Source organism: Natrix helvetica, assembly GCF_964273705.1.
Source record: "Natrix helvetica genome assembly, chromosome: 2".
In the NCBI taxonomy this organism is placed as follows: Eukaryota; Metazoa; Chordata; class Lepidosauria; order Squamata; family Natricidae; genus Natrix; species Natrix helvetica.
In genome coordinates, this window is record NC_138552.1 from 202,443,741 (window position 1) to 202,468,935 (window position 25,195).

Sequence of the window (25,195 nt, forward strand, 5' to 3'; positions counted from 1 at the left end):
GGAGCAAACAAGTCAGTATTGACCCAGACCAGAATTAGGCAACTTCACATGGATGTAAATGAAGATTCTCATTCATTCATTCATTCATTCATTCATTCACTCACTCACTCACTCACTCACTCACTCACTCACTCACTCACTCACACACTCTCTTTCTCATATCCAATGACTCTGGGCAGCTTACAACATAAAAAATATTTTTAAAAATCCCTTAAAACCATCAATTATAAAATAGCACTGCAGATAAAAATCATTAACACAAGATGGCAACCAAGGGAGCTGGATACACCAGAGGTAGGAGTGGTAGGATTAGGTTTTAATTAGTCAACCACCTCCAGAGTGAAGCTGCCCCATCAGGTCTCCAAATCATTTGGCTTTTATGAAAAGTCAGGAGGGTGGGAGCCAATCTCGCCTCAGGGGTTAATATATTCCAAAGGGCAGGAATCACAACACATAATACTCTTCTGCCAGATCCAGCCAGCCAAAATTCCTTCACTAATCAGATCCGTAGTATGCATCCTTTGCTGGGGCAGGTGGGGCAGGGCAGGCCAGTCTCATCGGGATAAGATAGTTCCTCAAGTAACCTGGACCCATGCCATACAGGGCTTTAAAGGTGATGATCAACACCCTGAATTGCACCCAGAAGCAAACTGGCAACCAGTGGTGTAACATGGACCATTCTAGGACCTTTAACAACTGCCTCCATAGCTGCATTCTGCTTGGATAAGCTGTGAAACATTCCGAACCAGCAAGAAAAGAAGTTCAGTTGCCATGATTCAGCCGCCAGATCACATGAACATATTTTTCCCCTTTATCTTGTCCTCAGACCCCAAGTGACACAGATAATACAATACAATACAATACAATACAATACAATACAATACAATACAATACAATACAATACAATACAATACAATACAATACAATAGCAGAGTTGGAAGGGACCTTGGAGGTCTTCTACTCCAACCCCCTGCCTAGGCAGGAAACTCTATACCATTCCAGACAAATGGCTATCCAACATCTTCTTAAAGACTTCAGTGTTGGGGCATTCACAACTTCTGGAGGGAAGCTGTTCCACTGATTAATTGTTCTAACTGTCAGGAAGTTTCTCCTCAGTTCTAAGTTGCTTCTCTCCTTGATTAGTTTCCACCCATTGCTTCTTGTTCTACCCTTAGGTGCCTTGGAGAATAGTTTGACTCCCTCTTCTTTGTGGCAACCCCTGAGATATTGGAACACTGCTATCATGTCTCCCCTAGTCCTTCTTTCTATTAAACTAGACATACCCAGTTCCTGCAGCTGTTCTTCATATGTTTTAGTCTCCAGTCCCCTAATCATCTTTGTTGCTCTTCTCTGCACTCTTTCTATAGACTCCACATTTTCTACATCGTGGCGACCAAAACTGAATGCAGTATTCCAAGTGTGGCCTTACCAAGGCATTATAAAGTGATATTAACACTTCACGTGACAGGTTTAAGTCAGGATTAGTGCATCGCCATGAAAACTTTTTATTGCTCTTTATCCTGAGTCTCTCCTGGGGCAGGCTTAAGGGATGCTGAATCATCTATTATGCTGTCACCCTTTTCCTCGGAAAGAAGCCAGGGCAGTAGCAGTAGCTGGAAATGAAGCCAACAGACCCAGAAAATGATTTGCACTTGCAGAGGTGGTATTCAGCCAGTTCTGACGGGTTCTGGAAAACGGATAACGGAAATTTTGAGTAGTTCAGGGAACTGGCAAATAGGCTGGCCCCGCCCCCACTGCCTCCCAACTGATCTTTTGTTGCCCTGAACAGGAGAAAGGAGCTGGAAAGCTGGTTAGTGGGGTGGGGAGGGAATGGGTATTTTTCAGTATCCTTCCCCTGCCACACCCACCAAGCCATGCCCACAGAACCGGTAGTAAAAAAAAAATTGAATCCCACCACTGACTTGGACCAGATGCAAATGCCAAGAATGGCTAGAGCGCCCTTCAATTCTGCAGTGGGGAAAAGCTTACAGATTGTTATCCACCTTAAGTTCTGCCCTCAAGTGTTCAGCAGATCACCACTACAGCAGTTTTTCAATCAATGTTAAGATACGTGGACTTCCAACTCCACAAATTCCCCAGGCTACGCATGATGAAATAGAGCCCTGAAATTAAAGTCAGCCTATAGAAATGATGACCTCCACAACTTGTTCACTGCAGCGCAGTGCTCACTAGCCCCATGAACAGAGCAGGAGGGGGGAAAATATTGCAAAGGACATGTGAAACTGTATAGGCTGAAGGAAAAGCAATGGCACGAACTGGATATAATTTTTGCTTCAAGGTGCCAACTCCACTGCTTAGCTTTTCATAACTGATCCAGTAGGAATAAAAAAGGAACAGAAGTTTAATTTGGCAGACATTTTAATAAAGCAGGTCATACAATATACATTTCGTGTCCTTTAAAAAAAAAAAGCTTCAGCTCATTGCAAAGGAATGAGGCAGTATTTAGATCTGAATTTAGAAGCTTTTTAAAAATAAACTATAGAATTCCTGCGCGTATGTATAAATATGGCGATACAGATATTTAGATTCAAAAAGAAGTAATTGGGTGCCCTTAATCATTATTCAGAATTAAGTGGGTTCTTAAATATTGCAAAACCACTCATTTTTGGATTGTACAAACAATCCTCAGATACTTGTTTTTCTCTCCCCCTTCCCCCATAATTCCAGTAGAAGAGAGGAGAGGGTGACCCATGCTTGCTTGAGGCTGCCTTGATCACACTTCCATGTTTGGCTCACTACAAAAGAAATATTCTGTTGGACCTGAGATTCAGTAGCCTGACCTGAAGGGGTGTGTTTGCAAAGATCAGATGGGGAGGCAAAAGCAGCCACTGGGGCATTGACATAGAGTATATATAGTGAAGTGAGCCATTTTGAAAGCCAGAGATCCAGAAGGTCCATCATATTCTCCCCTGCCATCAACTTTTTTGCTCTAATTGCTCAAGGCATAGATGTGCCAAAAATCTGCAGTCACTAGATGGTAGAAAAGAAATAGGATTTTATGTATCTCTTTGTTGCTGTGTCTAGTGGTTACTGGGATTATTGCAGCCTAGATATGTAGTAGAACATCAGCAGATGGGCAGGAGAGAAAAAGGACTGAGTTGGTGAGGCAGGAGCCAATGCGGCCACTGTTACCATCTCCACCAGCTGCTATTGGATCAGCTGACATCTTAAGAGCATCACAATGAATAGAATAGAATGGAATGGAATGGAATGGAATGGAATGGAATGGAATAGAATAGAATAGAATAGAATAGAATAGAATAGAATAGAATAGAATAGAATAGAATTCTTTATTGGCCAAATGTGATTGGACACACAAGGAATTTGATCTTTGGTGCATATGCTCTCAGGGTACATAAGGAGAATAAATACATTCATCAAGAATAAAAAGATGCAACACTTAGTGATAATCATAGGTTACTAATAAGCTATCAAATCATACTAGGAAACAAGCAGAACAATATAAATAGTAAAAATACAAGCAACATGGTTATAGTCATGACTGGGAGGAGATAGGCAATAGTAAGGATGAGAAGAATAATCTTAGTAAACACAGTCTTAGTAAATAATTTGACTGTATTGTGGGAATTAGTTGTTTAGCAGAGTGATGGCATTTGGGGAAAAACTGTCCTTGTGTCTGGGGTACAGTGCCCTATAGCTTGGCTTTGAGGGTAGAAGTTGAAACAATTTACGTCCAGGATGTGAAGGGTCTGTAAATATTTTCTCAGCCCTCTTTTTGACTTGTGCAGTATACAGGTCCTCAATGAGTGGAAAGCAATCATTCTTGCAAGACCTGGTAGATTCCCTGATAATTGTTAAAGGCCTTTCTCTTTCTCTTTTCAGACTCCTACTTTGATCTTATGAAGGAACAAGTGAGGAGAATGTAGAGTTGAAGTTTCTATACTGCAAAAATCTGATCATGACTTGGTCATCAGATGGCAGCAAAAAGATCTCAGAAGTTTTCATCATCAATTATCTGAGTTCATGCAACCCATATCTAGAAGTCTAAGAAAGTCATTCTGAGAGATTCTGGTGGGGTTAAGGCTGAATGGAGCAGTGGCAGGAGTGGAGAAGCAGTGGGACTTAATTTTTGCCCCTGCCTATGATGATAGTGGGTGAAAAGCATGGAGAAAAAACATAAGACAAGTATGAAAGATATTTCTAAGACAAGCAAGAGAGTCCAGTTTTCTTCTCCTTGGGTAAAGGTAAAGGTTCCCTTGCACATAAGTGCTAGTAGTTCCCAACTCTAGGGAGCTGTTCTCATCTCTGTTTCAAAGCTAAAGAGCCAGCAGTGTCCGAAGATGTCTCCATGGTCATGTGGCCAGCATGACAAAATGCCGAAGGTCATGGAACACTCTTACCTCCCCACCAAAGGTGGTTCCTATTTTTATACTTGCATTTTTACATGCTTTTGAACTGCTAGGTTGGCAGAAGCTGGGACAAGTAACGGGAGCTCACTCCATTGCCCAGTACATGGGGATTTGATTCACTGAACTGCCGACCTTTCTGATCGACAAGCTCAGCATCTTAGCCACTGAGCCACTGCGTCCCTTTCTTCTCTTTGGGTGAACTTAATTCCCAACAGTCCTAATTTTTCGTGATGATCTGGACTAAAACATGAAAGTATGATTCTGGCTACATTTAATTCAATAGTAATGCTTCTATTGGCTTTAACCGATCTGTACTTTATTTCACATCTCATACAGTTTTCTTACATTTCTGCTTTTTCATTTGTTAGTGCACACACAATTTCACAACAGCATGAAATTAGCCCAAGATGAATAAGTGTTTAAGGCTCAGGTTGAGAAAACATCAGCAAGCCTCTAATTGGGCATGTTTTAGATGTTATGCAAGCAGTGTGGAAACTAATGGAAATTATGCTGTTGAAGTATCCTTAGAAGTGCTATAATATATGTACATGCTCCCCATATGGGTTTGTCTTATTTGCATGGATATGGATGGGTTGTATGAAGTTTTCATTGCATGTTTACTACATAGTGTGCCTCATATACCTCATGTCTACAAAACTGAACATGTCAAAAATGTTAAAGCTACTTTTTTTTCATTTGTGAAGCTTTCACAGACAACTGTATAAAATCCTTTGCTAAACTAAATATGCTTACATATGCTGAATTCCCTTTATCCACTAAGCCAAGAATGAGATTAGATTGTTTAAGAATACGGAATTGGAAAATCTAAAGCTTGATCCTGGTAATCAATCCAGTTTCATCTATGCAATTGATCTCCTATTTGTCATAATAATTCCCTGGGTGCAGAATACTTCACTAAATTGGTTCCTGGCTTAAAATGACACCCGTTTAAGAGAGTTTAGAATTAGAATTAATTTTCCTGCCACATAACAAGGGGTACTCAGGGCCAAATTAGATGAGGCATGAATAAAGATTCTTGAGTTTAGTTTCAATCATTTCAATAGCAGTATCCACATAGAGAAGAAATATTTTCCTCACAATACATCTTTAATATAAAAAAACCTGTTTCCTCTCATAGCTGCTATTGTCCTGGAAGGAGGACCTATAGTGACTGCAAATCATCTGAAGTTTGTGTGTGTGTGTGTGTGTGTGTGTGTGTGTGTAAAACAGAGATGGAAGTTTCAATCACTTTTCCAATATCTTGTCTAATGTGGCCACTTAGTAAAACTGGTAAAATATTTTGCTACCATTTACCAAGTGATTTTTTCCCCTATCACCTTATTTTATGATAATCTCTCAATGATACTGCATATTTAATTCACAGTTTTAAAATGATGTATGAAAAGACTGGTATAAATGGTATTCATAAATACATATTATATACCTAAATTTTACTTTGCCCTGCTTAATTCAGATCTGCACCATGCTTTATGATAAACAGTTAAAGGATCTAAACATGTTTACAGCATACAGAGAGATGACTGAAGAGTGATATTGTAGCAATCTTCAAATGTCTGAAAGGTTATCACACAGAAAACGGATTAGACAAATTGGACCAATGGATTAACATTACAAAGCAGCAGACTTAAGCTACATGTCAGAAGGAACTTCCTGACAACAAATTGCCACCCAGCAGAACAGTCGGGCAGATGAAGTGATCAACGATAATTCACCGGGGAGGGGAGGGTCTTTTCTTTTTCTTTAATACAATTTTTATTAAAAGAAAATTTCACACGAGGTTAAAAAAAAAAAAAAATTACAGCACCGTAAATGGAGAAATAGAAAGAAGAAGGAAATGTGGAAGAATAAAAATAAAAAGTAAAAGATCAAAAGAGAGAGAAAGAGAAAGATATCTTTTTAAAAAATGACTTCTGATCTTTTTTTGCAGCATTTTGCAGTAATTACCCTTGCGAATTGCTTTGCATATCATGGTTCCCTTTTCTCCCCACAAACAAACCTTTTTAATTAATAAATCCAGAAATCTCCAGTTCATTTTTATTCATTTTCAGCAAAGAGTTCAAAAAGGTCTTTAATGTCTTTCTAAAGCAATTGCTGTTCCCCCCCATAATCAAACAAGTCAATCCATTGGAGGGTTTCAAACAAAGGCTGGCTCACCATCTATCAAAGATCGTCTAAGTGACCTCAAAGGTACTTAATGACTCCAACTTAATGACTCTATTATTTCATTTCCCCTTGGTTGTACATTTCTAGTTTCTGTGTCAGTTCTACATGATATGAAATAACTAGGTGATTTCTACCTAGCCACATGGCCAAGACTAACTAAAGAAGCCTTTCGGACTTAGGTACCACTAAATTCATAATTTTAAATCCCGCAGACCACTAATATGATCTGCCTAATGACTGGCTGGGCAGGCATGGCAAGGTGGTCATGTGACTGGGTGGGTGTGGCAAACTCGATGTCACTCATGTCGAGGGGCGCCTTGCCAGCCTCTACTTGCCACTCCTTGCCTGCTCCTTTGGACCCCAACAGGAAGCAGTTGCTGGAGCTAAGCAGTTACCATGAGAAAGAGTTGGCAAAACAGCTGGCTCAGTTCAAATTGGATCTGACCAAGAAGGAGGCACCTCACGGAGGACTACGAGCATAAGCTTTCCAAGTAGAGGGAAGACATGCAGTACTGCAAGGCCAGGTGCCAGCACCTGGAGGCTCAGTAGGATGAGATGGTCAACCAGTTCCAGACCATGGTGCATTCTCACTGGAATGAAGCCCCCCCAGCTCTTAACCACCAGCAGCACTTCCCTTCAGCCTTTGCCCAAAGCCCCACACCAGGAGGTTGAAGCAGACCCCAAGTTGGAATTTCTGCCCCTCTCCAACCCACACAAAAAGACCCAGAAGGGGGAGACTCTCTGCAGCAACACAAATGTTGCATGTATCCGTCCCAGGGGTCAGAGTTTGAGGACTCCTACTTTAGTGCAATATAAAAAATGCACATAATTTTTCTGTGGACCACCAACATTTTCTTGTGGACCACCGATAGTCCATGGTTTAATTGGTGACCACTGAATTAAAGGACCCAGATTATTGCATCATTAGCAGCAAACCAAGATTTGCTATCGTACCATAGATCTTTATCATGGTTTTATTATAATGCACTCCTTTTGTTCTTGAATGAGCAGAAAAGTACAGTATGTCAACCTAAACTGTTCTGTCCTTTCATTCAAGTTTTATGATGTTTCAGTAAGTAATTCTGTCTTTACAGATCTAATGTAAGTCTGTTTCAGGGAATCAATTGGTGAATTTCTTAGCTTCCTTTACCCTCCCACCTGACATCATCTCTCAGAGGAAAACCAACAGTCACATTCCCTAATATATAACACAACTTTGGAGAAATCTAGCCCTTTGCCAGAAGGTGAAGGTTTATCTCTACCAACCTGATCAAGTGAATCCAACTCTATCAATCTTTCAGAAGAGACAAAGAGATGTCCACCTATTTGTTCATTCTAGTTGACAAGTCAATGTGATGAAGGAATGTACTGGATGGACCATATAAGCACATCAAAAGAACTTTCTTCCACCTCATTTTGCATTCTTCTATACCCCATCTATTTCTTTTGACATGATAATGCTGGTTTTTCTAAGGATGGTTAGTCCTGTGGGATACAGGATGGATGCAGGTAGGAGGGAATCTGCCTCGGAGTTCTCTCCCACTCCCCTGCCAATACTCCATTGACCAACTAGCTAGGAGACATAGGTTTGCATTTATTTCTTCTTTTTTTGTATAATCTAAATCAAGGGAATTTCTATTCTGAGAACAAGTCATCATGCCCAATAATACCCAGAAGGATCCCATGGAGTATGAACATTCATGTTGGAATTGTTCCAGGATAGATAAATGATAGTGCAAAGCCAAGTGAGACCAATTCAGTGAAAAAGGCTTTAACACAGTTATTTGGGTAAAACCCACAACACATCACTTTTTAAAAAATTGACTGGAATTATTTTTACCCCCATAGAGACAGGTCTAGTAGTATTTTGAAAGATATGTGTTTAAAAGCAGCTCTAGCTGTTTTCTACAAGACCAGTAGACCTATGTGTAATGTGAAATGCCTAAACAGCATTTTGTGCCATATAGTATGACATTGCAAAGAATAAGGGAGATGAACTTGACAGAAATATGCAAGAATCCATCACCCGTGGAAAGAGGGCTGAAACATTTTTTAAGTCCTGGGAGTCATTATAATATTCAGAAGAAGTGACCTCAGTAAACACTTATCTGATTCACTGGGTTGTAAGAAGGAGGGGAGGGATTGTTAGCCAGATTTGCAAGAGTCTATATTGTAAGATATCTACATCAGCCTATATCAATAAAGTACCATTATAGCAGGGGTGTCCAAACTTGGCAACTTTAAGACTTGTGGACTTCAGCTCCCAGAATTCTCTGCTGGCTGGGGAATTCTGGGAGTTGAAGTCCACAAGTCTTAAAGTTGCCAAGTTTGGACACCCCTGCATTATAGTCTTCGCGTAGCATTGGTTTTCTGTCTGGTCTACTTGGGGGGGGGGGGGGGCTGATCTACATGGGCAGATGTCTCAGGTCTGGTCTACCTAGGTGGGTTGATTCACATGGACAAATGCATCTGCCCTAACCACATGTCCCTTCCTCTTTGCTGTCTAACCCACTATAACCAACAGTACTCTCATTGCAGACTTTAAAGTTTATCAGAATCATCACCAAGAAATCTGGATTGTTTGTAGGGCAAGATTTGTGTCAGTAGAACAGGGAAAACTTCACTAAAGTGGAGCAAAACAACTAAGGATGAATTCAGGCTACTTCCCAGTGGTTTGGGGATTAAAAGGAGGATCATGGGGACATGTCCCTTAAAAATAATGCAGCATCTTTTTGCCATGATAAGCAGGATATGAGGAGGAACCCAATATATAGAATTGTTATAGAATGAGAGGCTGCCAAAGTATGAGGCAATTAAAGAATAAGATGTTGTGACTACTTCTCACCATGCTTCACTCAAGAACTGAACCTATATGCTTAAGGTTATGGAAGAAAATAAACATTATTGAGTCATTACACTTGACTGTAACTCTTTGGTATAACATAAAATGGAAATTATTCATCATAATTGAATATTCTAAACCTCTAAATATCACAACACTGTGAGTAAAAGACATTGAAGAATGATCTGTATTAATTTTATAGTGTGGATTGAGAAATAAGCATATTAGCAAAGTTAATAAGAGTATCTCATGAGGATACAAGTGGAACCATTTTACCACGAGTGCAAGAATAAAGTGATTAATTAAATTAAATATGAATTAAAGTGATTTTTCAGTGCAGGCTATATGACAAATATGTTGTTTCTTTTCTGAGTGCTTATATTCTTAAAGGAAATATTAAGCATCTCACTTTTGTAATACAAACACTTTTGACATGCATTTTATAGAAAAAGCACCTGCATATTAGGGATACATGTTAATGATTTGAGCAGTCTTTCCTAACTTCGAACCTCCACAAGTGGTGGACTACAGTTCCCATAATCCCACCTGCCCCTACATTATACTGGAAAGAGCATTCAGGGTGCATTCAGAAACTATGATTATCATATAACATGTCTTCTAAAAGGTTGATCACTTCCCTTTTCTCCCAATCCTCTGTGAGTCACTGCTAATCTATTCTTCCTACCTTATGAGCTTGAATAAGCATGAAAGTGGCACTTGCAGGCTTCAAGTCAACCTACTAAACTGTTATTTTATTTTATGAAATGTTTATCCTGTTCTTAGATTGAAATAGCTTGTATTTTATTAATGACTTTATTAATGACTTTCTATTTTATGGCCCAAATGGATAATTTTAGAGCTTAGTTGTAGACAATAAAAGACTTCCCAATAAAATCACTGCATGACAAGAAGCTGCAGAGTTAAGAGTTATTGGCCTTGGAAGTGGTAATAGTCACCAGTAAATATTCCTATAACAGCACGGTTACTTGACTCCAAAAGACATTTCTTCTTCCCTTTGAAAGAATTGCTAAGTATTGCTAAGTAGTAAGTGGGATGACAGTCAAAGGGTGCCTTGGTGACTTTCAGCTGCCTTGTGACATCTCAAATGCTACTGACAAAGTTGTTGCCTATGCTGGTGAAAATTACAGGCCAACATCACTGAAAGACATCAAATTGTCCAAACTTGTCATAGAAGAAGTGCTAGGTGTTACAAGGATCTCTCTCACCACAGGGAATCATTATTTTGGGTATCTGTAGGACCAATGTTGCCCACCCCCACACACAAAAAGGTACAAATATGTTGCCTTCAGTTAAATGCAGACTTCAACATCCATCCTTTTTAATGAATCAGAGTAGTAACAAAGGATGATATTGTCCATCTTACTAGCATATTAAATATCAGTACTGGGCAACTGATCCAGAATAAGGCTGCCATTGATAAGCCAGAAATTTACTTTCTCTCTTGGGAATGATAACACTGATAACACTGTCACTGATATTTGAATTAGCACATCCAAATAAATGACTATTTATATTATTTAGGGACTAAGAATTTCCTAAAATCACTGGGCTTTCCAAGCTGGGCACCTTTATCACAATCAGATCTCTACTTTGCATAGTTCATCAAAGTGTAGAGTTGCCATATTTATTTTCTAGGTTTATCACATATCAGACATTTTTTAAAAAATCCATTACTTTTTTATCTACCTAATCACTCTTTCCCAAGGATCTGGGATAGTGAGATGGGTCTATGACAATTCTCCACAGCCAGCTCACCATGACCAACCTGCCATGGTCAACTTGCCATGACTAATCTGCCATGGTCAACTCATCATGATCAACCTGCAATGGTCAACTCACCATGACCAACCGCCACAGTCAACTTGCCATGACAAATCTGCCACAGTCAATTCACCATGACCAACCTGCCAGAGTCAATTCACCATGACCAACTGTCACAGTCAACTCACCATGAGCAGCCTGACACGGTCAACTCGCCATGACCAACCTGCCTCGTTCAACTCACTGCAGGACAACTCACTGTAGGACAACTCACTCTAGAACAAGAGTTACACTAATATCAAAGAAGTGGTGGAATAGAATCATTAAAGAAAGGATGCAAAAGGAGAGTAAAATGTGAATGGCAAAAATTAAAAAAATTTTTTATTTATTTTAAATAATTAAATAGAATTGTTAAATTGTCCCACGACGAATTGTCATGGAATGAGTTACCCATGGTGATTTCACCCACTGCAGGTTGGCTGTGGTGAGATGGCTGTGGCGAGTTGGCCACAGTGAGTTGGCTACAGCAAGTTGGCTGTGGCAAGTTGTCCCATTCTCTAGGGAGATGTTGCCTGACAGTGTTAAAGGTATCGCAGGATGTAAGCTTTCCAAATAAAGCTGCCTTTGCAATTGATGGTGATTGTATTGGTGGTAGTAGTAGTAATCAAAAATTAAGCCATCTGAAGTCAGTAAGGGATTTAATCACTGACTTGTTTTTCAAATGGTTAACTGGATTTTAAAAAAAATATCAAAGGAATGTTTTGCATACACTTTTAGATTCATTTCTTTTTCTTTTCTTTTCTTTTTGAAAGCAAATAATATATTCATCTGAACAGCTGGATAACATCTATTCATCCTGTAAGCAAACCTCTGGTTTTCTTTTTTTCTTTTAACCTTACAAGTAGTACTAACTGGAAGGAGATTTCCAGTACTTGAAAGTGCAGCTCTAGCAAAATCCTCTTGCTGTTCAGAAAATTGTGCACATTTTTCTTTGTTTCTCAAACATAAAAAGTGTGTTCTTTTCTTTTATGTAAAGTGTGGGAGTTTCTTTAAAATCGTGTTGCAGTGGAAACAAAGAATGTGCCACAAACACAACGGGACAAAGTTCATTTCATATATCTGCCAAAATCTCAAAAATCCTAAAATAAAAGTAATACATTATTTGAAATTGAGATTCTATGCCTGGGATACATGTTAATCTAGTCTAATTGGGAGTAAGTGGGAGTAGTAATTTTTTTTATTACTATAAAAAATTATCCCTTGCTTGCATTTTTTATTTTATTCTTCACCCTAACAGCTTTTAATATTATGAACTATGATACTCTTTTATTAGTATTTGGTGCAGAATTTAACCCATATAAAACCTAATGAAGAAATTGTTCCCTGATATTTGTTCTGTTCTAGAAAATGAATCCAGATTAATTCTAGATTATCCCCCTCCCTCCACAATATTTCCTTGATTATCAAATCATCTGTGAGAAGTGAAGTACAGTCTTCTTTAATACCTCTTCCCTAGGTGAGAAAGTCATGTTATGGTATATTTAACCAAGAGCACAATCACATTTCATTAAGAAATGTAGAGCAGATAAATTGTAATTTCAAATTTATCTTCTGTTTCTTTATGAAAACAGTTATAAAGGCATCCAAGTCAGAGGATACCATTAAAGCATCATCCTGAAGTAGATAGGAATCAATTCCACTATGACCACTATAAAAGTTACTAAGGAAGAAAACTACAGACTGTCAAGTGCTGGGAAAATCAATAGATTCAGGCAATTCAAATGAGTATAAATATTTACTGCAAGCTTAAACTCTCTGTTATGTATATAGTTTTCCCTCTGGTCCGCTGCACTAGGGGGCGCTGTGCTAAGCGCTGATTGGCTGACTGCTCTGACAGCGGCATATATAAAGGCTGTCAGAGCAGAGCTCAGCTGTTGCCTGTTAGCGAAGCGCGTGTATTGTGAATTGCCGCGTTGGCAACCTGTTAGCAATAAATTGTTAGCATTCTGTTAAGTCCTGGCTCGCCTCCATTTGTCCACCTGTGTTCTCCGCAAGATAGAACATTTGGCGACGAAGGTGGGATCCTCTGGAGGAGCCCAGGCAGAGCTGTGAGTCACTAACCACGAGCTGAGTCACCAAGAGCTGAATTCCCTCAGGGGAATCACTCGACGAGAGGTCGAGTGAGTCATTGTCCTCGCAGACTACGTTGGCTGAAAATCTACAGAAAAAGTTACCTCAGAGATGGCATCCATGAATACTTTTGCCGCCTTCAACGCGGCCACAGAGACTTGGGTCTCATATATTTCGCGTTTTGAATGTTTTTTAGAAGCCAACGGCTTCACAGATTTAACTGAGCAGCGAAAAAAGGCTTGTTTTTTAAATTTGTGTAGTACTGAGATGTTTAATTTGGCTGAAACCTTAGTTGCCCCACACTCTGTCCACGACATAACCTGGGACGTGTTAATGACCAAATTAAAGAATCATTACGCCCCATCGCTTTCCCGCACTACACGAAGATTTGCCTTTTACCGTAGGGTCCAGCGAGAAGGAGAATCCATAAATGATTACGTGGCTGCGTTACGAGCCGCAGCTGTACATTGTAGATTTAGAGACCTAGATGAGGTTTTAACAGATCAGATTGTGGGAGGTGTTAGGGACCTCCGCATACAACGCCATCTACTGGCCAAACCCGAACTTGATTTGCAAACAGCCCTTGATGAAGCCAGGGCTGTAGAAATGTCAAATAAGTCCAGAAACGAACTCCAGAGATTCTCAAACCCTCTACCTGTTGAAAAGACTACCGAGGTTCACCATGAAGACACTCTCGAGGACTCTGGAGCTGTCGGAAACGATGAAGTACATCATCTGCGTGGGGAGCAACAAAAAGGGCGCCAGGGTAAGGCTGCATTCCGTGCAAATTGCCCTGGGTGTGGGGGTAAGCATGATAGGGCAGACTGCCATTTTAAGAACGTTGCCTGTCTCCGTTGTGGGAGAAGGGGCCATTTGGCAAGAGTTTGTAGGGCAGCGGCGCCTTGTGCAAGCGCGTTAGAAGGGAATTCTCCCAGCCCTAACCAAAGTTTCAAGAAGCCCTCTAATTTTAGCAGGAATGCTGGGTCTAGGAAACAAGATTCTTGTTTCACAGTCAATGATGACAGGGATGAGTCTGCTGTAGATCAGATCATCCATGCACCCAGGGGGGAAATATTCCTCAATGTCAGGATAGAGGGTAAACCATGTCAGATGGAGATAGATACTGGCTCAGCCGTGTCTATCATCTCATGGGCAGGAATCAGGAAAATTGTGCCAGGTATTTCACAGGCACGTCTATCCCCGTGCCCATTGAAGCTGAGGGACTTCCAAGGGAATTCCATTCCAGTACTAGGAAAGTTTTACTGTAAGGTATCATTTAAACAGTTTCACAAGAGGTTTCCCCTCATTGTAGTCAAGGGCCCCAGGCCAAGTTTATTAGGGTTGGAATGGTTTGAAGCTTTAGGTCTAGCCATAACTGGTATAGATCAGATTCAGACCACTCCACACCTTGATGCACTGATTAAGGAATTTCCCGAAGTTTTCGGGGAAGGTTTAGGAAAATATACTGGCACACCCATATCTTTCAATTTAGACCCCCAAGTGCCACCACGGCGGCTCAAGCCGCGCAGGGTGCCGTTCGCGTTAAAATCTAAAGTGGACGCTGAAATAGATAAGTTAATAGCTCAGGGGGTGTTAGAACCTATTGACCATGCCCGCTGGGAGACTCCCATTGTCATACCAGTGAAGCATGATGGGTCTGTGCGCATATGTGGGGACTTTAAATGCACACTTAATCGCGCATTACAGCAGAGTGCATACTCCTTACCAGTAGTGCAACATTTATTGCACTCACTGGGACAGGGAACAATATTTGCTAAACTCGATCTGGCTCAGGCATATCAGCAGTTGCCTGTGGATGAGGCAACTGCTGAAGCCCAGACTATAGTTACGCATAGAGGCGCTTTTAAGTGCCACCGATTACAGTTTGGGGTCAGCGTAGCGCCAGGGTTATTTCAGAACTTAATGGAGAGGCTTTTGCAAGGGATACCAGGCGTCGTGCCTTATTTTGACGACGTCCTGGTATCAGCCCGTTCGCTGGCGCACCTTATGGCCCGTCTACGAACCGTACTTCAGCGTTTCCGCGGTGCTGGGTTAAAACTAAAAACTACCAAGTGCCAAATCGCGGTTCCACAAGTTGAGTTTTTAGGTTTCTTAATCGATAAGAAAGGAATCCGTCCTACGCCTGCTAAGGTGCAGGCAATCAGCCAAGCCCCCTCACCAACAAACAAAGCCGAACTCCAAGCTTTCTTAGGGCTGCTCAATTTTTACAATATTTTTCTGCCTCATAAAGCGTCTATTGTGGAGCCCCTCCATCGATTGCTAGACCGTTCCGCAAAATGGTTTTGGGGAAAGAAAGAGGCCGCTGCTTTTGCTAATATCAAAAAGTTTTTAACCTCTGAGACTGTTTTGCACCAATACAGCGAATCCCTCCCGGTGACTCTGACTTGTGACGCATCACCCTACGGGGTCGGAGCGGTTTTAAGCCACCGTCTGCAGTCTGGTTTAGAAGTGCCGGTCGCATTTTTCTCCCGCACCTTGTCTTCGCCCGAACGAAACTATAGCCAGCTCGATCATGAAGCTTTGGCTATAGTAGCTGGGGTGAAGCGCTTTCATTCCTATCTGTATGGCCGTCATTTCCAAATAGTGACGGATCACAAGCCCCTGTTGGGCATCATCGCAGGGGACAAGCAAATGCCCCAGATCTTGTCTCCACGATTCACGAGATGGACGGTGTTCCTGGCAGCCTATGACTACACCCTGCTCCATCGACCCGGGAAGCACATCTCCCATGCTGACGCGTTAAGCAGATGCCCTCTACCCATTGCTGTCCAGGATCCTGCTCCTGCCTCCGACGTGCTCCTGATCGACGAAATGCAGTCGCCCATCACAGCAGCTGACGTGGCCTCACACACGCGGCGAGACAAGCTGCTCTCCAGGGTGCTGGCTTGGACTGAGCGTAGTTGGCCAGCCAAACCTCTGGGCACCGAATGGCAACCTTTTGCAACCAGACAACACGAACTCTCTACCCAGCAAGGTTGCCTCCTGTGGGGAAGCCGAGTGGTCGTTCCTGTTTCGCTCCAAGACGCGGTGCTGACTACGCTTCATGAAGGCCACCCCGGCATCGTCAGAATGAAATCACTAGGCCGCAGCTACGCTTGGTGGCCGGGCATGGACCAGGACATTGCACGGTGGGTCTCTGGCTGTGAAAAGTGCCAGGAGTCCCGACCTGCGGGTCCCAGAGCTCCCATACAAAACTGGGAGCAACCCAGAGCTCCGTGGTCCAGAATCCACATGGACTTGGCGGGCCCAGTAAAGGGCCAGGTTTTTATTGTTATTGTTGATGCTTATTCTAAGTGGGTAGAAATTGCTTTATTGTCTAGTACTACTGCCCCTGCCATTATTAAGGTTCTCAGAAGGGTTTTTGCTACCCATGGGTTACCGGATCTGGTGGTATCTGATAATGGTCCCCAATTTACTGCTGCCCTACTCAAAAAATTCTTTGACCAATTGGGAATCCGACATGCATTTGTGGCACCCTTCAATCCGGTGGCCAATGGCCTAGCGGAACGCGCTGTCAGATCTGCTAAAGAAGCGCTGGCTAGGTTCGGTCCACTCAACTGGCAGGAGGACATAGACACTTATCTCTTTTGGCAACATGCCACCCCATGTGCCACAACTAATAAAAGCCCCGCTGAGTTATTAATGGGTCGGCGCATCAGAACAACACTGGACAGGCTTCACCCTGAATATGCCCCAGCAAAACCTCTTGACTCACACTATCAATTAAAGGGTTTCTCTGTAAACGCTACTGTATATGCCCGGAATTACACCAGCCACACACTTTGGGTAAAGGGAATCATTAGAAGAATCACGGGTCCCTGTTCGTACTTAGTAGAACTAGAGGACGGCCGAATATGGAGACGCCATATAAATCAATTGCGAAATCGGCAAGGGGAGGCAGACACAACTGGGGAACAACCAGGCCAAAATTCCGAAAACACACAAACACCTACTTCCAGGCCTACCACCCCAGAGCCACCTCAAAATAGAGCAAGGAGACCAAGGGACCTACCTTGTCTTCCCTGTGAACTTCCAGCGGTGGCTGAATCAGTTGGGATAAGGCCCGGGCCGTTGGAAGCCGCGGCCACTAACTCTGAAGCAGACGTCACTCTGCGGAGATCAGGGCGGGTCCGTTGCCGCCCAAGGTATTTGCAAGATTACGCATGCGCCTTCTAAGTGTGAAGGAGTGTTATGTATATAGTTTTCCCTCTGGTCCGCTGCACTAGGGGGCGCTGTGCTAAGCGCTGATTGGCTGACTGCTCTGACAGCGGCATATATAAAGGCTGTCAGAGCAGAGCTCAGCTGTTGCCTGTTAGCGAAGCGCGTGTATTGTGAATTGCCGCGTTGGCAACCTGTTAGCAATAAATTGTTAGCATTCTGTTAAGTCCTGGCTCGCCTCCATTTGTCCACCTGTGTTCTCCGCAAGATAGAACACTCTCTACAAGAATCTGACCAACTAATGGTCAAAGGAAAGGAGTGAGAGATAAGAAAGGCATTCAAGGTAGGCTGGACTTAGATCCCTTGCAATCATACAGGCACTCATGACTTATGATGCATTTGACCCCTCTCTCAGGCTCAGCCTGATCATCTCCTACATGGACTTGTTTTAGAAGTAATTATTTTGATAGAACTATAATCTTATATTCAAAAGATTCAGGCCATTATAAAATAGTGTCCTGAATTTTTTATTGTGTGCCATGTGCTCAGTGTTAATGTGTGGGTCACAGATAGCTACTTTAACATATATCCAGTCAGAGATCTGGGTTCAGTATCCAGATCACCACTAGATAGCAGCAAAATGGTTTCTATATCTCAATTCCTTTCTCTCTGGATTTTTCAAGTTGTAATTCTAGTACAGGACCTAGAGAGAGGCTAGGGAGATGCCTCAAAAGTAAGATATTTTTTTCAAACCTTGCATAGTACATAGGAGTGCTTGATTGGTGTAAGTTTGATTTAGTAGCATTATGATATGACTCATTAAGGCAGCTGCTTTTTTTAGCATTATGCAACTACAGTAGACCTGAAAAGAGGAATTAGATGTTTTAACAAACCAGAGGTACAGTGGATAATACGTCCTTAGTTCAAGATGATCCAAAGCACTTCTTTCAAAGCACTGCTTAGCCTACTATATTTGATTGGGGGGGGGGGGCATAACAATAATGATGATATTCCTGATGACAACCACATGCCTTTTAAGGCGTCTGCATCTTGCAGTTCAAAAAAGAGTCAGTGTTTGTTCTTCTGATATCCTTTTCAAGTTCCCTTAACATCACAGATTATAATTCACCAAAGAACAAACCAACAAATACAAGGTTACCATGCTCACTTATGCTCTGCAACTGTGGTATTGTTCAGGTTTTTCCAAAGAATCTGTCTTCCCCATATGAAGTGTCTCCATGAATATTATTTCCACTATCCAAGTTCATTCACCAAGTGACATCCTGCATCCCTGTACTCAGAGTACAATAGGCTGCAAGCCTCAGGACGTACATCTGTTTCCCCTGGCAACTGCTTAAGGCTGAATAAAATGTTTGGCAAGCACAGCTGACTTTAAGTAGCCTTACAGCTTGAATTATCTACTGTCAAATGACACTTCAAGTGTGAACAGAGAGGCAAATGGGAATCAATTAAAGTTTCACATTTCTCCACTGGTATACAATGGATTAGAAGTGTATCTCACTTTCAGATTGTGGGATGAAACAACATATTTTTTTCCAGTTCTCTAAAAAATATTAATTATCACCAGTCAAGAAATGCCTTTTTTAAATTTTGTAACTAAGGTACAATGTGGCTATATCATGAGAAATATTGGGTACTACTGAATTTATAAGAAATAGACAACTATTTATCTGTCTGTAGTTCCATTACTGATCCAATCTCTTGAATATGTGTGCATGTTTTTAATATGACTGTGTTTTACATGTTTACTTTTATACTTTTTTTTTTTGCTTGTGGTGAAGTTCTTGTTAGATGGGTGGCCACATCAACAAATAAATTCCACCAATTTTGAGGATTAGCCAGGTGACTCATTACATACAAATGAAGCAGGACTATTTCACAATGTTAAATCTCAGATTATATGAACTCTCTTAAGAATATGCTAAAATATTTATCAGTCTGTCCACAATTCTTATTTTAGTTTTGTCTTAAAAATTATATTCCCTCATAGCTCAGTTTTTGATTACTATATAGACAAATCCATATAGTTTTCTGGGCAACAATATGGTACTGATTGTTTGTTGTTTTCTGAGATTTTTACAATTTTCAAACATAAAATTTCCTCTTCCAAGATCTGAGCGCATCCTCTTCCAAGAGTTTAGCGTTTTGGAATCCACTAAGATTAGCTACCATGTTTTTCGGTCTATAAGATACCCCCCCCCCAAAAAAAAATAAGTGGGTGGAAATGTCTGTGCATCTTATAGGAGGAGGAGAAGGAGGACAACAAAGCCCCCTTCGCTTTCCCCGTCCCCCCCCTTTCGGCTTAATCCTTGCGATGGCGCGGCTAGAGGAGGAGGAGGAGGAGGCAAGGGCGGCGCGGCTGAGGCCTGATGGACTTCCCTTCGGCCGAGCCTGTCCTGGCGGCGGCAGCAGCAATGTGAAGGCTGGGCCCTGCCGAGCGCGCAGAGGCTGGGCGGAGCGGCGTAAGGACGCCGGGCCTGAGGCGCCGCGCAGCGGAGGCAATCCAGGCCCGGGCGATGGAGATGCATGTCTCGTGCCTGTTCAGGGACTATCCCGAGGCTTCCCTGAAGCCTTCAGAGCGCTTAAAACGACCATCCGAGCAACCCGGAAGTCACTTCCGGGTTGCTCGGAGGGTGGTTTTAAGTGTTCCGAAGGCTTCAGGGAAGCCTCGGGACGGTCCCTGAAGCCTCCGGAGGGCCTCCGGGGGCCGGGCGAGGCTCTTTTCGCCCTCCCCAGGCTCCTATAAAGCCTCTGGAGCCTGGGGAGGGCGAAAAAAGCATGCAAAAATGGACGCGTTGTGCGTGCATGCGCACTGGGGGGCGCGTTGCATTATGGGTGCGGCACGCCCGCACACGACCCCCCACGCTCCCCCCACTTGTGGCACGCGAGCCAAAAAAGGTTCGCCATCGCTGTTATAGAGCAAATATTACTGAAGCCCCGCCCACCCACCAGCCCCCACCCTTCGGCCTCTGCCTCCAAGCAATTTGCAGCAAACAGCAAACCACCTGGTCAGCTTTAGCACAGCCTGTTCCAGGCTGTGGGGATCACAGCCACCCCTCCCTGCCACCCCTCCCTGCCTCTCCTCACCACTGCTGCCCTTGCCGCCTTGCCTATTTCTGCCTCCGCGCACCCCATTTTTGGCCTCTGCACACCCCATTTTCAAGCTTTACTCATCCCATTTTTGGCCCATTCAAGGCAGCGGTGGCGGTGATGGGTGGTGGTGATCCTCTCAGCCTGGAACAGCTGATTGATGGTATTCCAGGAGGCCAATCCAATCACCAACCAGCCTCTTGTGCTAAGTCAGGCTGTGCTGAAGCTGACCAGGCTGTTTTCTGTTTGCTGCAAGGAAGCAAATTGCTGGGAGGCAGATGTTTTTTTCTTGTTTTGCTCCCCAAAAGCTAGGTGCATCTTTTTTTTTTTTTGTAATATATTTTTATTGTTTTTATATTTAAAACAAAGTAATGCCACGGAGTCGGGGTGATCATATATTCACATTATGTACAGCTAGTTTCAACCATTAACAGTTATTCTACTTAATACATTGTCTGTCCTTCTGTTCGATCACAATATATACATTTGTTCCAGTCTTGTCATCTTAACTTATACCAGTCATAAAATCTATTCCATACCTCAAAATATTCTGATTCCCCTTTATTTTTAAGTTCCAAAGTGAGCCTATCTGCCTCTGCACAGGCCAACACTTTTCTGATTATATCTAGCTCTGATGGTGTATTTTCTTTTTTCCAATGCTGTGCATAGGTTATGCGCGCTGCAGTCAGTATATGTATAATTAGATAGAGTGTATCTTTCTTAAACCCCTCCGGTATTATGCCTAGGAGAAAAGTTTCTGGTTTAAACATAATTTGTTATCCCACCATTTGTTCTAACCATGATTGGATCATTTTCCAATATTTTTTTGCCTCATTGCACGTCCACCACATATGGTAGAAAGTGCCTTGTGTTTTTTTTACACTTCCAACAATTTGGGGCCAGATTTTTGAACATTTTAGAAAGCCGTGCTGGCAGGAGATGCCATCTGTAGAACATCTTGTAAAGGTTTTCTTTATACGCCGTAGCCAATGTTAATTTCTGATTAAGTATCCAAAGTTTTTCCCACTTAGCCAATTCCACATTGTAACTGAATTTTTTCACCCAGGCGACCATGGTTTCTTTGACATGTTCTTCCTCTAGTTTATATTCCAACAAAAATCTATACAGCACTTTGATCAGTCTGTTTTCTGTCTGTATCAACAGTTTATCTAATATTGTGTAGTCTTTGGCAATACCTTCGTTCTTCCTATCCTGTGCATACCTTGACTGTATCTGTAAATAAGACCACCATTCTACTTGTATTCCTTGTGATGTCAATTCTGATCTAGTTTTGATCTCCCCCTCCCTGTTCAATAGCTCTTTATATATGACTATATTTTCCACGTTAATTAAATTTGGGTGTATGTATGCTTCCATCGTAGATAGCCAAATAGGTATTTTGGTATAGTGGTCATGTTTAATTTTATTCCATATTATTAACAGAGATTGTCTAATGTAATGTCTACTAAAATATTTGTGTGCAGATCCTTTTTCATACCAGAGGAAGGCATGCCAGCCTGCTTGGAGGTCATGACCTTCCAATTTGAGTAATCTTTTATTTCTCAGCATTATCCATTCCCTTAGCCATGTTAATATGGCCGCAGTATAATAGAATTCCCAATCTGGTATGCCAAATCCTCCCTTTTCCTTAGTGTCTTGCATAGCCTTAAGTTTTATTCTTGGTTTTCTTCCCTGCCAGATAAATTTTGAAACCAATTGATTCAAATCTTTGAAGACACCTTTTTCTAATTTAATGGGTATGTTCTGAAATAGGAAAAGAAATTTTGGTAATATATTCATTTTTATAACTGCAATCCTGCCCATCAGGGACAGTTGTAGGTTTTTCCATCTTTCTAGATCCTTCTTAGTTTTATTAATCAGATTGGTATAATTGTCTTCTTTGATGGTCACACAAAAGCTAGGTGCATCTTACGGTCTGGAGCGTCTTATAGTGTGAAAAATATGGTAATTTATTTCCACTTGCTAAGGCAGCCTTGGAGAACTGTTGTATAACAATCTTTTAATGATCATATATTATCTACTGGAATGAGCAGCCATAACAAATTTAATAAACTAAATAAAATTATATGTATATTTATATACATATCTAATGTAAAAATGTGCAACCGAAGGAGACAAAATACATACCACTGTATTTAATATAACAGATTGTGTAACAATCCTGACTCTATACTCAGTCGGTCATGAGTTAGAGGTAGTGTAATCTTTAACATCCTCATACTTCTTCATCAATTGACAAATAATTCCTCCAGTTCAAAAGGACAACAAAAACAACTCGCTAAAAGTCCTGAAGTGTCAGCTCAATTCATATTTCAAAAAGTTTATTTCAGTGGGGTATAAATTGGTGGCATTGACTGCTTATCTTGATTTAGCTAGACTTTGATCAGTCCATTTCTACTTTTTTTCCCATTGCTACAACTTTTATTCATATCCTCTCTATTTAATAACATTCCAAAATCAAAATTTTCCATGACAGCAACACTATTCATACAATCCTTTCAGTAGCAATTAGCTAAATATGCACAACTAAGTTGATATATCTGGAAATTGGTGTTTCACTTGAAATTTGGAAGAAAAATCGATTAGAGTTTATGAGTTTTGCAAACAAAATTCCTCGGGGTGTTTATGGGGGAAAAAATGAAAGCGGGAACTCTTTTTGCAATATGTTGAAAGATTTTGTTTGGATTGTAGGATACATTGGCAAGTTGGTGTCTTAAAGTGATGTCAGCTGACAACCTATTAGAAAAATATATGGAAGATGCTGGAACTCTCTGTATACATGGAATCAATGGGACTCCCTTTTAAGTTTATTAACAAAAGATTTCATTGTAAATCAGATAATTCTAAGCAAAGATAGCTTGTCAAAGAGGCTTAGTAACAAGTTGAGTGTTGGTCACCATATGGAAATATTACTGTTATTCACAAATGAAAAGCCGTGTTCTTCTGGCTTTTGCTTTTAAATGTATAATTTTCTGTTAACAGTTCTCATGCCTGATGCAGGGATCTGTCATCAGTAATGAATAATGTGCTGGAGTGACACTTTTGTTTAGAAAAATAATAAAAAGCCTCACTTGTCTACAGTTTGGAAGATAAGACATATGAATACAGTGATGCTGTCAGGGATAACAAGCACCATGCTCTGCCTCCTTGTGTAGGGGCCTAATTATATGATCCAACTTTGCCTGATGGTTGTTCCTTTTTACTACTTTGCAGTTTTGCAATATCTGACTCTGTATACCCCATAGAAAGGGCTGTAAATCACTTTGAAGTGTTACATGCTATTGCTATAGTAAAGAATTGAACTTATGAGTTCAGACTGAGTTGCAAATATTAAATGAAACAAATGCTCGTATTTGGATGGCCTCTTCTCCACATAGTATGTGGGCCATTATTAGTCAATCCACTACTTTTTATGTTCTTCTTTAACGTGCGTAAAAATATTGAAAATCAATTTGTCAGCTCTTAAAAGTACAGATGATGCTTTAAAGCATTTGAAAAGAAGTAGGGAACCCTTTTTTAAAAAGAGCATGCGGCAAATGGGAGGAGTTGGGACAGACAAAGCTGAAAGGTTTTCAATGAATATGTATTATTTATAGATATCCTGGGGAAAATGTAATATGGAAAAATCAATAGGCGTTCATGAAACTCATATTCCCAATTCCAAGACAGTTGCAGTGAAATAAGGTGTCAGAAGAAAAATCAATCCAAATAAGCAAATACGATAAATGCCAAACATGAAAGCCATCTGCTCTAAGTAGGAATTTCTTTTCAGCTATGATGAAACAGTTGGGAACCTCTCTATCTTTAGCAAAATCCATCCAAGAAGAATAAGAAGTTATTAGAGCAGAACTTTATAGTATTCAATGTATTTTTTTTCCTTAATAGCAAACTGTAATGCAGTCAGTCCTCAACTTGTGACCACAATTGAGCCCAACATTTATGTTGCTAAGTGAGACAGTTATGAAGTGAGATTTATCCCATTTTACAACATTTACAATCTTTTTGCAACCTACAACCTGACAACCTTTACATGTCAGAAGGTCATAAAAGGTGATCACAGGGCCCCAGGACACTGCAACCATCATAAATATGAGTCAGTTGCCAAATATCTGAATTTTGATTGTGTGACCACAGGGATTGCAATGGTCATAAGTGTGAGAAATGGCCATAAGTCACTTTTTCATCAGTCTGTTGTATCTTTGAACAGTCACTAAACGAACTGTTGTAAATCGAGGACTACATGTACTGCACAAGGAGCAAATAAAAGGCCAGGATTTCATGTGAAACTGGAGATTCATATCAAGAGAAGGAAAGAGGCATTCTCAAGGGCAATTGGATAGCAAAACAGCACATCAGATAAGTGGCAATTTCATTCATAGATATAAATATTAATATGTTCTCACCAAAGTTAGTCACATATGTAAAAGATATGTTTACACAAGTAAGAACTTGCCAATCAGTTTTTCCAGAGTCAGAATTGAAAAATCAAAGACTTTTATCTGCTATTTCAGACAAAATCCACATAGACAGGGGTTATGTCATTTATTTCCATTAT